This window comes from Lactuca saligna, chromosome 2 (genome assembly GCF_052625555.1).
Source record: "Lactuca saligna cultivar CGN05327 chromosome 2, ASM5262555v1, whole genome shotgun sequence".
NCBI classification, from domain to species: Eukaryota; Viridiplantae; Streptophyta; class Magnoliopsida; order Asterales; family Asteraceae; genus Lactuca; species Lactuca saligna.
This window is the reverse complement of record NC_136418.1, coordinates 154596258-154608657: the sequence shown is the minus strand read 5'-3', so window position 1 is coordinate 154608657 and position 12400 is coordinate 154596258. Positions and strand designations below refer to the sequence as shown.

The 12400-nt window shown below is 33.8% G+C and overlaps 1 long non-coding RNA gene and 1 pseudogene across 1 annotated transcript; one reads left to right on the top strand and one right to left on the bottom strand.

Annotated features, from left to right (window-relative positions):
* The first annotated feature begins 6972 nt into the window (after positions 1-6972).
* LOC145032228 (UDP-glycosyltransferase 90A1 pseudogene) lies at positions 6973-8698 on the top strand (annotated as a pseudogene).
* Positions 8699-9037: 339 nt separating this feature from the next.
* On the bottom strand, positions 9038-10289 carry LOC145029236 (uncharacterized). Its single transcript, XR_013676426.1, has 4 exons — positions 9810-10289; positions 9602-9694; positions 9375-9456; positions 9038-9182 (listed from the first exon to the last, which is right to left on the bottom strand). It is a non-coding gene; the product is annotated as an uncharacterized LOC145029236 (long non-coding RNA).
* Between the last annotated feature and the right edge of the window lie 2111 nt (positions 10290-12400).

The following is a 12400-nucleotide window of genomic DNA, read 5'->3' as shown; positions in this document are numbered from 1 at the left end:
ATGGATTAAAATAATTGGGGATATAAGATTTTTGGAAAACGATCACAACATATACAATGGTTATTTAAACGATAAAGATAAATATTTTACCATCAAATATGGATGTCTTAAATTTTATAATAATTTTTTTGCAACCATAAGAAAAGAATTATATTGATTACGACAATCAAAAAATGAATAATAACTTGAAAATCTAATGAATTTTTAATTTTGTTCACATTTAGGAGGTGTTTGAGAGTGTTTTTTGAACTCAAAGTGTTTTTAGACAAATGTGTTTATTGACTTATGGTGGTGATAAATAGAGTTTTTTAAAAAGTATTTGGATGAACTTATGGTGAAAAAACCAATAAGTTAAAAAAACCTTTGACTTAAAAATTTATTTCTGAAGTTATTTTGGTTAAAAAACCGAAACAGTTTTAAAAAATTAAGTTTTACATACTTTTTAAAATAAGCTTAATGAAGCTAATGAAAAATCTATTTTGAAAAATGATTTTGAGTTTGCCAAATTTTATTTATTTATTTATTTTTTAACTTTTAAAAAACTAATAAATCAATAAGTTATTTTGAAAAACAATCTCAAACACCAACTTAGTAATGAATTTTTTTTTGGTGGTTGATATAACAATAAATTATTTGAAATTATTTATATTTTTATGACCATCTCTAACCCGTCATAAAAGATATAATACGAACATTTTCAAATATATATAAAAAAAAATTAAATATGAATAAAAATGAAAATTCCTTACCTTTTAATGTCGTTATTCATTTCAAAAATAATACAAAAGTATTACATTCCAAAATAGATAGTTATATTTTCAAATGTCTTTATTTTCTAAATTCGTGTTCATATACTAATTTTGAAAGTTGATTATTTATGGTCAATACGTGGGTACGACCGTATCCCATAATTTATCAAGTTAAAACTTGCTTACTTCATGAGAAAACAAGAAACAAGAGTTTGGTTTATTAGATCCGGCGACATTTTTGACAGGTTCCTTCCACCGCTGGCCCACTTGAAGACCTGCTATTGGACAGACGATTTTTGTCAAAACTATACGAAAACATGTTTCATGGCTATACACCCACCGTCTTTTAAAAACCTCTTCTAGAAACTTTAAAACCACTCACTAAAATGAATGACCTTTCTTAGTTTCTTTTGTTTATATGCATATATACATAATAATGGAAATTTGGGATATGTACAAAAATAACTATTAGTAATGATAATTATTTCAATATTTTAAAAAAAGAATATTATATTTATAATAGGTTATTTCATATTAATTTTACGTAAAAACGATACCTTGAAATTGATGAACAAATCTAAAGACAAACTTAGTGTAAAATCACGTATTATATTATCTCACTTAAGGGTGGCAAATTGGGTCATCGTGTCATGTTTTTATCTGAAACGACATTACAAGGTTTTATGTAACACGAACATGACACGACACGATGTCGTGTTTTTTTTAACTAACACGAAAACGAATTGATTAAAAAATCGGCAAACACGACAGGACACGATAAAGATAACATAATAAAAAAAATTAGTTTATTTAATTAATATATAATAATACATAACACAAAAACACGACAAACACGAAAAACATGACAAATAAATGTTAAATCGTGTCAATTTCGTGTCGAATTTTAAATACGAACATGACACGACATAACATCGTGTTTTTTACACTTAACACGAACACGACACGAAAACGAATTCGAATTTCAGTTTCGTCCAAATTTCGTTTCGTATCGTGTATTATTATTGTACGGTGTTAATAATTGTCACTTCTAATCTTACTAATAGGGTACATTACATATATATATATATATATATATATATATATATATATATATATATATATATATATATATATATATATATAGGGTTATATTTATTTGAGACGGATTTAATTTTTTGAGATCATAGTAAAATATTCTAATATCTTATTATTCAAAAAAATATAATATATGTAAATTCTGATATTGTAAAACAATATTTTTAACATGTTTTAAATTGAAATATTCTAAAAGAATATAGGGCATGTTTGGTACGGAGTTTTTAGAAGCGTTTGGGAGCTTATAGCTTCTAGCATTTAACAAAATACTCTGTTATAAACAAAAAACCTCGTTTGTCATGATGAGCGTTTAACTTTTAACCTAAATCAAAAGCTTTAAAATCAAATGCTGAATGAAAAAACATTCAACAAAAATCTATTGGGCTTTGCATTCAATTTCCAGATTTGCCCACAATTAATAATTTTGATCATACTCCTTATTTCTTCTTGATCTGTGATCTGCTTTAAACCTAACAACTAATGAACTTCTACCCCTTTCCGCCATTGCTAGATCAATCACCTCCTGCTGCTGTTTGCACCGGTAAGTATTTTTTTTCTTTAACAAATTGTCATATCCATTAACAATACGTATATGTTTGGTTTGTGTGGTTTTTCTCCCTGCATCGGTATTTCTCTATAATAAAATAAGATCCATGCTTTGCGCTTATATGGAATAAAATAAGAACCATGCTTCTATTTTAAAGAAAAAAATCTTTTAGGCTTTGACTTTTGTATTTGGTTCACAACCTATTTTTTTATTGTAGCCACGTGAAAGACTACAACTTTTGTCCTTGCTTTCTATGTTACCTTCACGGTTGCCCCCAGGCCGCGGTTCTCTGCGGTTTTGGCCGTAGTGCGGTAGTCCATGGCCGCACTCCTTTTTCTCTTTTCTCCTTTTTTACTTGCACTCTCTCTCTCTTCTCTCAACCAATTATCTTCTTTCTTTTCTTTTTTCTTTTCTCTCTCCTAACCTTTTTCCCACTCCCTCATTGCGGTTTCTAATTGATAAAATAAGAACAAATTTGAGTTGGCGTCTATGTGGCATAGGAGGGAGTGCGGTTTCGGTGGCACCACTCCTTCCAGCCTTATGATGGCACATCAATAAATAAAATTTCTAGATACAAAAGTTACTAAAAAATTGTTGATGTTCCATATTAGGTCGAGTGATAAAGCAAAATATATGCATCTTATAATAAAAATGTAACATCCCAAAAATCACGACTATAATTTTCTTTTTAAAACATTACTAAAACCATATTCATAATACTCGTATCATAAATCATAACATAGTTTCGTAGCATTAATTCGAAATACAAACTTATTATCAGAGTAAAACATCCCAGGCTAGCTAACTATGGTGTGTGCACTGCAATCTTTCCGAGCTCCTCTTTTGAAAACTGAGTACCTGAAACCAAAAACTGAAACTGTAAGCACGAAGCTTAGTGAGCTCCCCCAAACTACCACATACCATACAATAACATATAAATCACATACTGGGCCTTGCCCACTGCATTGGATCGAGGTCGGGACTAACTGGGGCCTTGCCCCCTGCATCGGACCGAAGTCCGGAAACTGACTGGGACCTTGTCCCCTGCATCGGACCGAAGTACGGACTAACTGGGGCCTTGCCCCCTACATCGGACCGAAGTCCAGAAACTGACTGGGACCTTGTCCCCTGCATCAGACCGAAATCCGGACTAACTGGGCCCTTGTCCCCTGCATCGGACCAAAGTCCGGAAACTGACTGAACATAGCATAGCATATCATATCAACTATCATGAACACATATACTGCATACTGCATCGGGCCATAGCCCGGATCACATACCACATAGCACATAACACATAAATCCTGTCTAAGCCACGAAGGCATCAAACATACTAACTACTGCATCGGGCTGAGGTCCGAAAACTACTGCTAATTGAACGGGCCGACATTGTGGCCTTAGACCCGTTTCTACTGGAAGGAAACTCACCTGAACTGCTGAATTCTGCTGGTAACCCTCGGACTGCTAACCAACCACCGTCTGAAACGCTGCTCCTCTAACTCTCCGAGCTACCAATAACAAAGAGACACTTAGCCTGACAGACCTCTAAAAGTCAACTAACCCAACTCCGATCAAAGTTAAAGTCCTGGCCAAAGTCAACCTTCCATGTTGACCCTACTCGCCGAGTCAGTCTAGTGACTCACCGAGTTCACTGATTTCCGAGTTCTGACCTATCCAACTCATTGAGTCCCCACTCAACTCGCTAACTGAGCCTTGACTCGAAGGGTTTGGGGTTCGCGACTTTACAACGTTCATAATGACCCCTAAAAGTAGAGATTATACCATTCATTTCTGTTAGTTTACCTTCATGTATTTCTTTACTATGAAAATCTATGGTCCAATCCCAACAAGCAAACCCCAACGATAAAGGCCCAAAATCACAAAATTTGAACTGGTTTGTACGCTCGATGTACCAACTGATACGAGCAGCGTACTCGAACGAAGCAGGAAAAGATCATGATTGGGGTGCAGTACGCGCGATGTACTAGGAATTTCGACCAACATACACACCCTTAAGGCAAAACTCATGCTAAGGTCTTAATGTCTTAAGACACTACAACCAAAATTCAGATCTGAGTTTAATAAGACCCTTAAACTATAAAGTTGCAAACTTTATGCGTTTGCATAGCTATAAGAAGCCTAACACTAAAAACTTACCTTACTAAACCTTTTCTACACCATCACTCTTGCACGGGGACAAATCAAGGTCCAAGATTGCATTTTTATGAATTAAAATGCCTTAAAACTTCTAAAAGTACACCTTAAAGGCATTAGAGTACCTCTTACTCTCCTAGATCTTGGTTTTGGGACAAAAAGATGAAAATCAAGGCTTAACTAAGATCTAAAGAAACATAAGCATGGTTTGGAGCTTTATACCTCCAAATGGTGCGAAATGAAGAGAAGATGTTGGATCAAAAGTATTGAGAGTAAAGCCTACTCCTTGTAGGTCCTTCTTCACAAACACGGAAGCACACAACTCACTCTAAAAGCTCAAGATGCTCAAAATGAACTAGGGTTTGTAAGGAGGGTCGATCTAGGGATGGAGGCTGATAAAGGGAAAGGTCTTGGGACTATAATGGTGCTAAAATAGCACACAAACCCTAAATATTAGGGTTTTGGTTTGAACCACGTATGTACGGCGTACCGGAGTACGTGCAACGTACTGGCGCGGCCACAATACGCCCAACGTATTCGAGCATCACCTAAAAGTCACGAATTTGACATTGGGGACCCTTCTTGCAACAATTCATAACTCAAGGGTCGAAAATCAAACTTAGAAAAAATATAGATGTTACAGGTAAGTTTGTGGTTTTTTAAGTATTTTTTAACTTAGTTTGAAAATTGATTAGTGTTTTGCATTTTTACAAAGAAATGTTATCTTTATGGTGCTGGTTATGTACACACTCTAGGATTTATGGTTGCGTATCGTTATGTGAGGTATTGGCTTGAGGATTTTCGTTTAAGACATGCATTAACTAATAAAGAAAATTTTAACCATGAACATGCAAAACTTTGGAATGTCATTGAGTGTGCTTTTGGTGTTTTGAAAGCACGATTCCTTATATTGAAAAGGATACACCATTCTTGTTTGTTACACAAAGAAACATTGTCATGACATGTTTCACACTTCATAATTTTATAATGAAAGAAGGACTGAGTGATAAGTATTCTGCACGATATAATGAACCCACTGTCTCGTTTCGAAATAGCAATATGCCCTAGGGATGTTATTCGGGTCGGAACTGGACCAAACCAACCCAACCCGAATAACCCGAAAACCGAATAAGGGTAACTACATGAACCGAAAACCAAACCGATTTACCAATATTAATCGGTTCGATTTAGGTATTAATTGGTTCGGTTCTGTTATTACTCGAATAACATGTACAAGATGATTAAGGACCTAATATAACCGAAAAAACCGAATAAACCATAATAGGATTCTATAACCGAATAACCCGAATAATAGAATAACAATATACTTTTATACATCAACGCAAAACATTCAAAGACTAACATAACACAATAACACATTGAAACAATAACATTTACTTTGTAGATTAACATAATGAAAATTAATTTATTACTTCCAGACAAAGTAGAAATTCGTGAATCCTTAGAGACAATAGGAATGGTCAATTTTTGAAAGTCTGAAACAAGAGGATGGATCCACAGAAGTGATTTAGAGTTTGGAAATGGTTGAGAAGATTGGTCGATTTTGAAACGATGAGAACGAGTGTAGGGGTTTTTTTTTTTGTTATGATAAATGACGATGACAAAAGTGTGAATCGTGATTTTGATTTCTATCGATAAGAGAATGGAGATGAAGAATGCTTATTCGGGTGAGGTATTTAGAACTGAATAAACTCTTATTTGGGTAACCTGAACCGAGTAACCCGAGAAGTACATAAGCATAATATTAGATACATGAAACCTGAATCAAATTGTTTATTTCGACCTAATTTGGTTCGGTTCGGTTCAGGTTTTTGGGCCAAATTCTCATCCCTAATTTGCCCGTTGATGATGATGAAGATGAGGTTCCAAAACATGGTATGAAAGCAGACCGTGAATATATATGACTCAGTTACGGGATGAAATTGTTGAACAGTTGATGCAAAATATGGATTGAATTATTTAAAATAAAATTATTATTGTAAAATATAAATTTCATTTCAATGTTGTAAAACATGCAAAATGTTAGTATTTTGGTGTTTAAAAACCATTTTAACTTTCTAAAATTCAGCCTACATAAAAACAAATAAATTTTGTTATTATAAACTGCACACATTAGTCAATCTTTTATACCGCAAAAACTTGCAAATATCGACACCAATGTTTTGACTTTAGAAAACAATTAAAGAACACCTCATAAAATAGTTTGAGTAGTATCATCACAAATGGGGACATTATCCCCGAACGTGGCAATACCTGAGAGCCTTAGTAGGCCGAGGAACCTATTCTTTTATGACACTAAATTTTGAAAAAAAAAAAAAAAAAAAAAAAAAAAAAAAATTTACGTAAATATCCATTTAAATACTATTATAATAATTTGACAAGGGATGCATGTTATTATTTAAGACCAAAATCTAGCACGTCTCTCAAGCTCCTTTCAACCACAAAGTCTAGCAGGTGCAGAGCTCTCTCTGCTCCTTCACCCATCACACAAATGGCTTCAACTCGCCACCCTCATTTTGTATTGTTTCCGTTCATGTCCAAAGGCCATACAATCCCGTTGCTCCACCTAGCCCAGCTTCTCTTGTCCCGCGGCGTTACAATCACTCTTTTCACCACAAAAGCCAACCGACCGTTCATCGCCCACTTTTTCAACCGTCACTCGGATTCAATCTCCATCGTAGACCTGCCATTTCCTGTCCAAGTTGAAGGAATACCTCAAGGTATAGAGAGCACCGATAAGCTCCCTTCGATGTCCTTCTTCACACAATTTGCCACTTCAACCAAGGTTATGCAGCCACACTTTGAACAAGCACTCGAGAAAATCCCTCATGTGACCTGCATCGTTTCTGATGGGTTTCTGAGTTGGACTCTTGAATCGGCAAATAAGTTTGGGATCCCTCGCCTCTCATATTTTGGCATGAGCGGCTACTCCACCACTGTAACTCAACAAGTGGCTGGAAACCGGTTGTTGTCAGGACCTGAGACCGATGATGATTTAATCGCCGTGACAGGGTTCCCATGGATCAAAGTCACAAGGAATGACTTTGACGAGGTGTTTAACCAACGAAATCCAATGGATCCTCAACAGGACTTCGTAATGGAAGTTATCATAGCAATGGCGAATAGCTATGGCCAGATTATGAACAGCTTTTATGAGCTAGAGCCACAGTTTTTAGACTACTTGAATCGCGAGTCTAAGGCCAAAGCTTGGAGTGTGGGTCCCCTTCCCTTGGCTGTGACTGAGTCGCCACCCAATGTTGACCAGAAGCCCAAATGGATCAAGTGGCTAGACCAAAAGGTAGCTCAGGGATTCTCGGTTTTATACGTAGCATTCGGTTCTCAAGCAGAGATATCATCGAAACAGTTGGAAGAGATATCAAAGGGTTTGGAAGAATCCCAAGTGAGTTTCTTGTGGGTGGTGAGGAAGTGTGAGACGAGTGTTTATGACGAGCTACAAGAAAGAGTGGGGGAAAGAGGGATGATTGTAAGAGAATGGGTTGACCAACTGGAGATTCTGAAGCACGAGAGCGTAAAAGGGTTTGTGAGCCACTGTGGTTGGAACTCAGTGTTGGAGAGCATATGTTCAGAGGTGCCGATACTAGCGTGGCCGATGATGGCTGATCAACCTCTGAATGCAAGAATGGTGGTGGAGGAGATTAAGATCGGTTTACGGGTTGAGACATGTGATGGATCAGTGAAAGGGTTTGTAACTTCAGAAGGGTTAAAGAAAATGGTGAAGGAGTTCATGGAGGGTGAAAAGGGGAAGGAAGTAAGGAAAAAGGCGAAGGAGATTGGTGAAGCTGCAAAGGAAGCAATGGCGGAAGGTGGGTCATCTTGGCGGATATTGACCGAGCTCATAGATGAGTTACAGGATTTGAGAAACTCCAAAATAGGCGATTTTCCTAGACCGGAAGGAGATGCAACCTCTGCTACGAGCAATGGAGAGGCATAGATTCGCAAAGGATGATGTACCCGAGTAGATTTTGATTATCTTTAAAATTAACCCAACTAAAATAATTAGGGTTAATGAATTTTACCTCAGCTCAATGTTTATTTATACCGGATAATGACTTAAAAATGTAAAATATTTTTTTGATTTATACACATTTGGTTATGAGCTTTTTTTCCTTCATATTTACTATTTCAACTAGTTAAACTGTACATATTCCGTTCTTATGACCATTTACTCTAGGTTAGCTGTGAAAAAAACTTAATAGAGTAATATATTTTTCATTTTGTACATATTTAGTCCTTAATATTTTTATACATATTTAATCCTTAATATTTTTTTGTTTCAAAATAAATCATTTTTACTTTTGTACTCATTCAGTACTTATGAATGATTTTTTTAGGTTTTTCGCACGATATCTTATATAGGACAATCATTGATGAAGTGTGTGGAGTTGTTAATGTTTATGTATAACGTCTCATTTTAACAACAAAAAAATGTTATTTTTAAATAAGACAAAAGTACTTAATTATAAATCCATTATTAAGAAAAAATGTTTATTCTACACATATAAAAAATCAGAGTAATATAACAAACGCATAATCCTAAATATTGTTGATGAGTGTGTACAATCATGTTTTTGCCTTCCTACGATCAACGATGTAACCTGAAAATATAAACAACTAGGTAAGCACAAAGTGTAGTGAGTTTCCTCCAAAATACCCGATACAACAAACGTATTATCATGCATAACGGGTCCACACTCATAAGATCCTAGGGGTGTAAACGAGCCGAGTCGTGCCGAATACTACCAAGCTCGAAGCTCGGCTTGACTAAAATACTCGAGCTCGAAACTCACCTCGAACTCGACTCGAGCTTATTTTGTTGCCTTTTTTTCCAAGCCATGTTCTTCGTCTTCAACTATAAGAAATCGATTTCTCCTGCAAGGATGCATAACACATTAGAAGCCTATTTAAAGCAAACAACAAATTAGTTAATGAAAAATTGAAGACAAATTCAAGATTGCAGGAGAAAGATGCAAAATTTTAAAAAACAATGTGGAGTGATTGGGCATACAAAACATACTTGATATGTTTTTTCATTTCTCTTGTGCCTTAACTCTGATGAAATGTTTATGGGCATGGCTTATGAAATACTTTCTGTTTCCGGATCGAGAAACTGCAAAAAAAAAAAAAAAAAAAAAAAAAAAAAAAAAAAAAAAAAAAAAAAAGGAGCGAAGCCAATCAACCTTTGATTTTGGATCAATTCTGAAAACAAAAAAATTAGTGCTTACCTGTTTACCAGAGGAACATCGATTTGAGTCCCAGAGAATCGATTTTTTCCATATGTGTCTTGATAAATGATTTGCAATAGAAAGCTATGTGAGGCAGTGGAGGTAAAGAGATGGTATAGACAGTCATTTGAATTGGGAAAATAACAAGCGATAATAGGTGGGGAACTATTTCAGGCAGTGGTTGTGAAAAGGTTACAGAATCAGTAATGGAAAAGATTGACAGTGGAAGGGATAAATGATCAAGAGGTAAGGGAAACCTCCAATAGTGTACCGAAGCTGCCGACGACTGTCAACCTTATCACCGAAAATACTAATTGCGTCGCCGGTAAAATACTACCGGGTGGTTCATGTGTTGTTGGGTCAAGAGGCAGTAACCGGAGGATGTATTAGAGGCGGTAGAGATGAGGATTAAAGGTATCCTGTATTTGAGGCGGTGGATTACACGAATGAAGTTGTAGTGGTGGAGGAAAACACGTGTATAACGATAGATCAAAACTGCAAAACAATAACTGCAATCAAAAAGTTATTTGGTGGGAAAACGGTGAAGAAAATACGTGACAAACACGTATGGACCAAAAAAAAGGAGAAAGTGACATAAATTAACCATAACAGGAAAAAAAAAAAAGCCAAAAGAAGACAGACCACCATAAATAAATGAAGGATCATTTTTGTCAAAAGGTTAGGAAATTTACTGTTCCTAACTATATATATATATATATATATATATATATATATATATATATATATATATATATATATATATATATATATATATATATATATATATATATATATATATATATATATATATATATATATATATATATATATATATATATATATATATATATATATATATATATATATAATGCATTATAGATATGGCATGAAGCCGAAGGTTCAAAATGTATTTGGGCAACAGTTAATCATGTTTAAATATGTAACCTACTTCTATGTATAGTCATAATATAATAATATATTATGTTGTCATACTATATTAAAAAAAAAGACTCGAATGTCTTAAAATAAGTATAATATAGTAACTATTAAGATCATTTAACTAATATGTAAATATCAATATGTATATTAAATCTTAAAAGTGTTAGATTTGCAACAAATTATGATAGTTCTTCCAAAACTATATCAGTTTCTTATAAAAATTTTAATTGCGGTTTATTTCAATGTTTGTTTATTAACATGAACAACTGAATTATAATATCTAATTTAATCATTTTATTATAAGAAAGATGTATCCTTAAATAATATTAGTCATGAAGGATAAGATATTTGAAATAATATAGTAAAAACTAATCGACAGTCATCAACGAGTTTATTTACGTTATACATCATACTAAATAAAATTTTCACGCTAAAAATAAAAATGTTATATTTGGTTTATTGTAATCTAACGAATAGTTTCAAAAAAAAACAGTTTAATGTATAATTGACAACATTTTTATTCATGTATATAAAAAGAAAAGATAAAGTTTAGGGATAAATTTGATAAAAAAAAATTATTTAATTAATAATAAATGATAGTACTTTCTCAAATTTTATTCGAGATATTGTATATTATTTGGAATAAACATATTCTTGAAAAATTATTCAATGCAAAAACGAAGTATTTTCGTACTTACCAAGTTAGCTAGGTACAATACAAAATCCAAAATCCAAACATAAACCTCAATCCTAAAGTCAAAAACTCAAATAATAAACTACAAATCATATTCTAAACGTTAAAACCATGTTACCAAAGACCCACTTCTAAAATAAATAACCCATATCCTAAACTACAAACCTTAAACACTACACTTTAAATGCAGTATCTTAAACACTAAACCCTATACTTTAAGCCCAAATATCTCATAATTTGAACCATATACACATAATTAGCTGAAAAAAACTAATCTAGTCGGTGTACTTTTTTAATTTGATATTTGTCAAAAACAACTATACACTACTCGCCATAGGAAAACTAATCAACATTCTTTGAAATGAAAATAATTGCCGCCGCCGCATCGTGCGGGTACCACACTAGTATGTATGTGTGTGTGTATATATATATATATATATATATATATATATATATATATATATATATATATAATAGGTTGGTATGGTACTACCTTGGTATTGAAAACTTTGTACCACTACCATACCATAATTTTGTAGTGGATATGGTACTACCAACCAAACATGTTGGTTACCAAACATATTGGTTATCAATATTTTTAGTTCGGTTGGTAACATGTTGGTTGGTTTTCCGTGGTAAATATTTTTCAGCCCTAATTGCAGCATGTAATCATAAAGCATATTATAAATGTTAAATGATAATTCGACATATTTTCTTGAATTTTGAATTAAGAATCTATCAGTTTTTCAACTTAAATCTTGATTGAATCAGGAATTTCCCTCAGAAGCAAAACAATCCTGATATTCTTTATAGTCTCGACATCATCGTTTGTTAGGTGATTAATATGAACCCAACCACCCTCAAGTACCTCTATACTCAATTACCCATGGGTATACTTTTCGACATGGTCGATAGAGTACGTCGGGTAGGATAACATTCTACCACATACCGCCTTGTT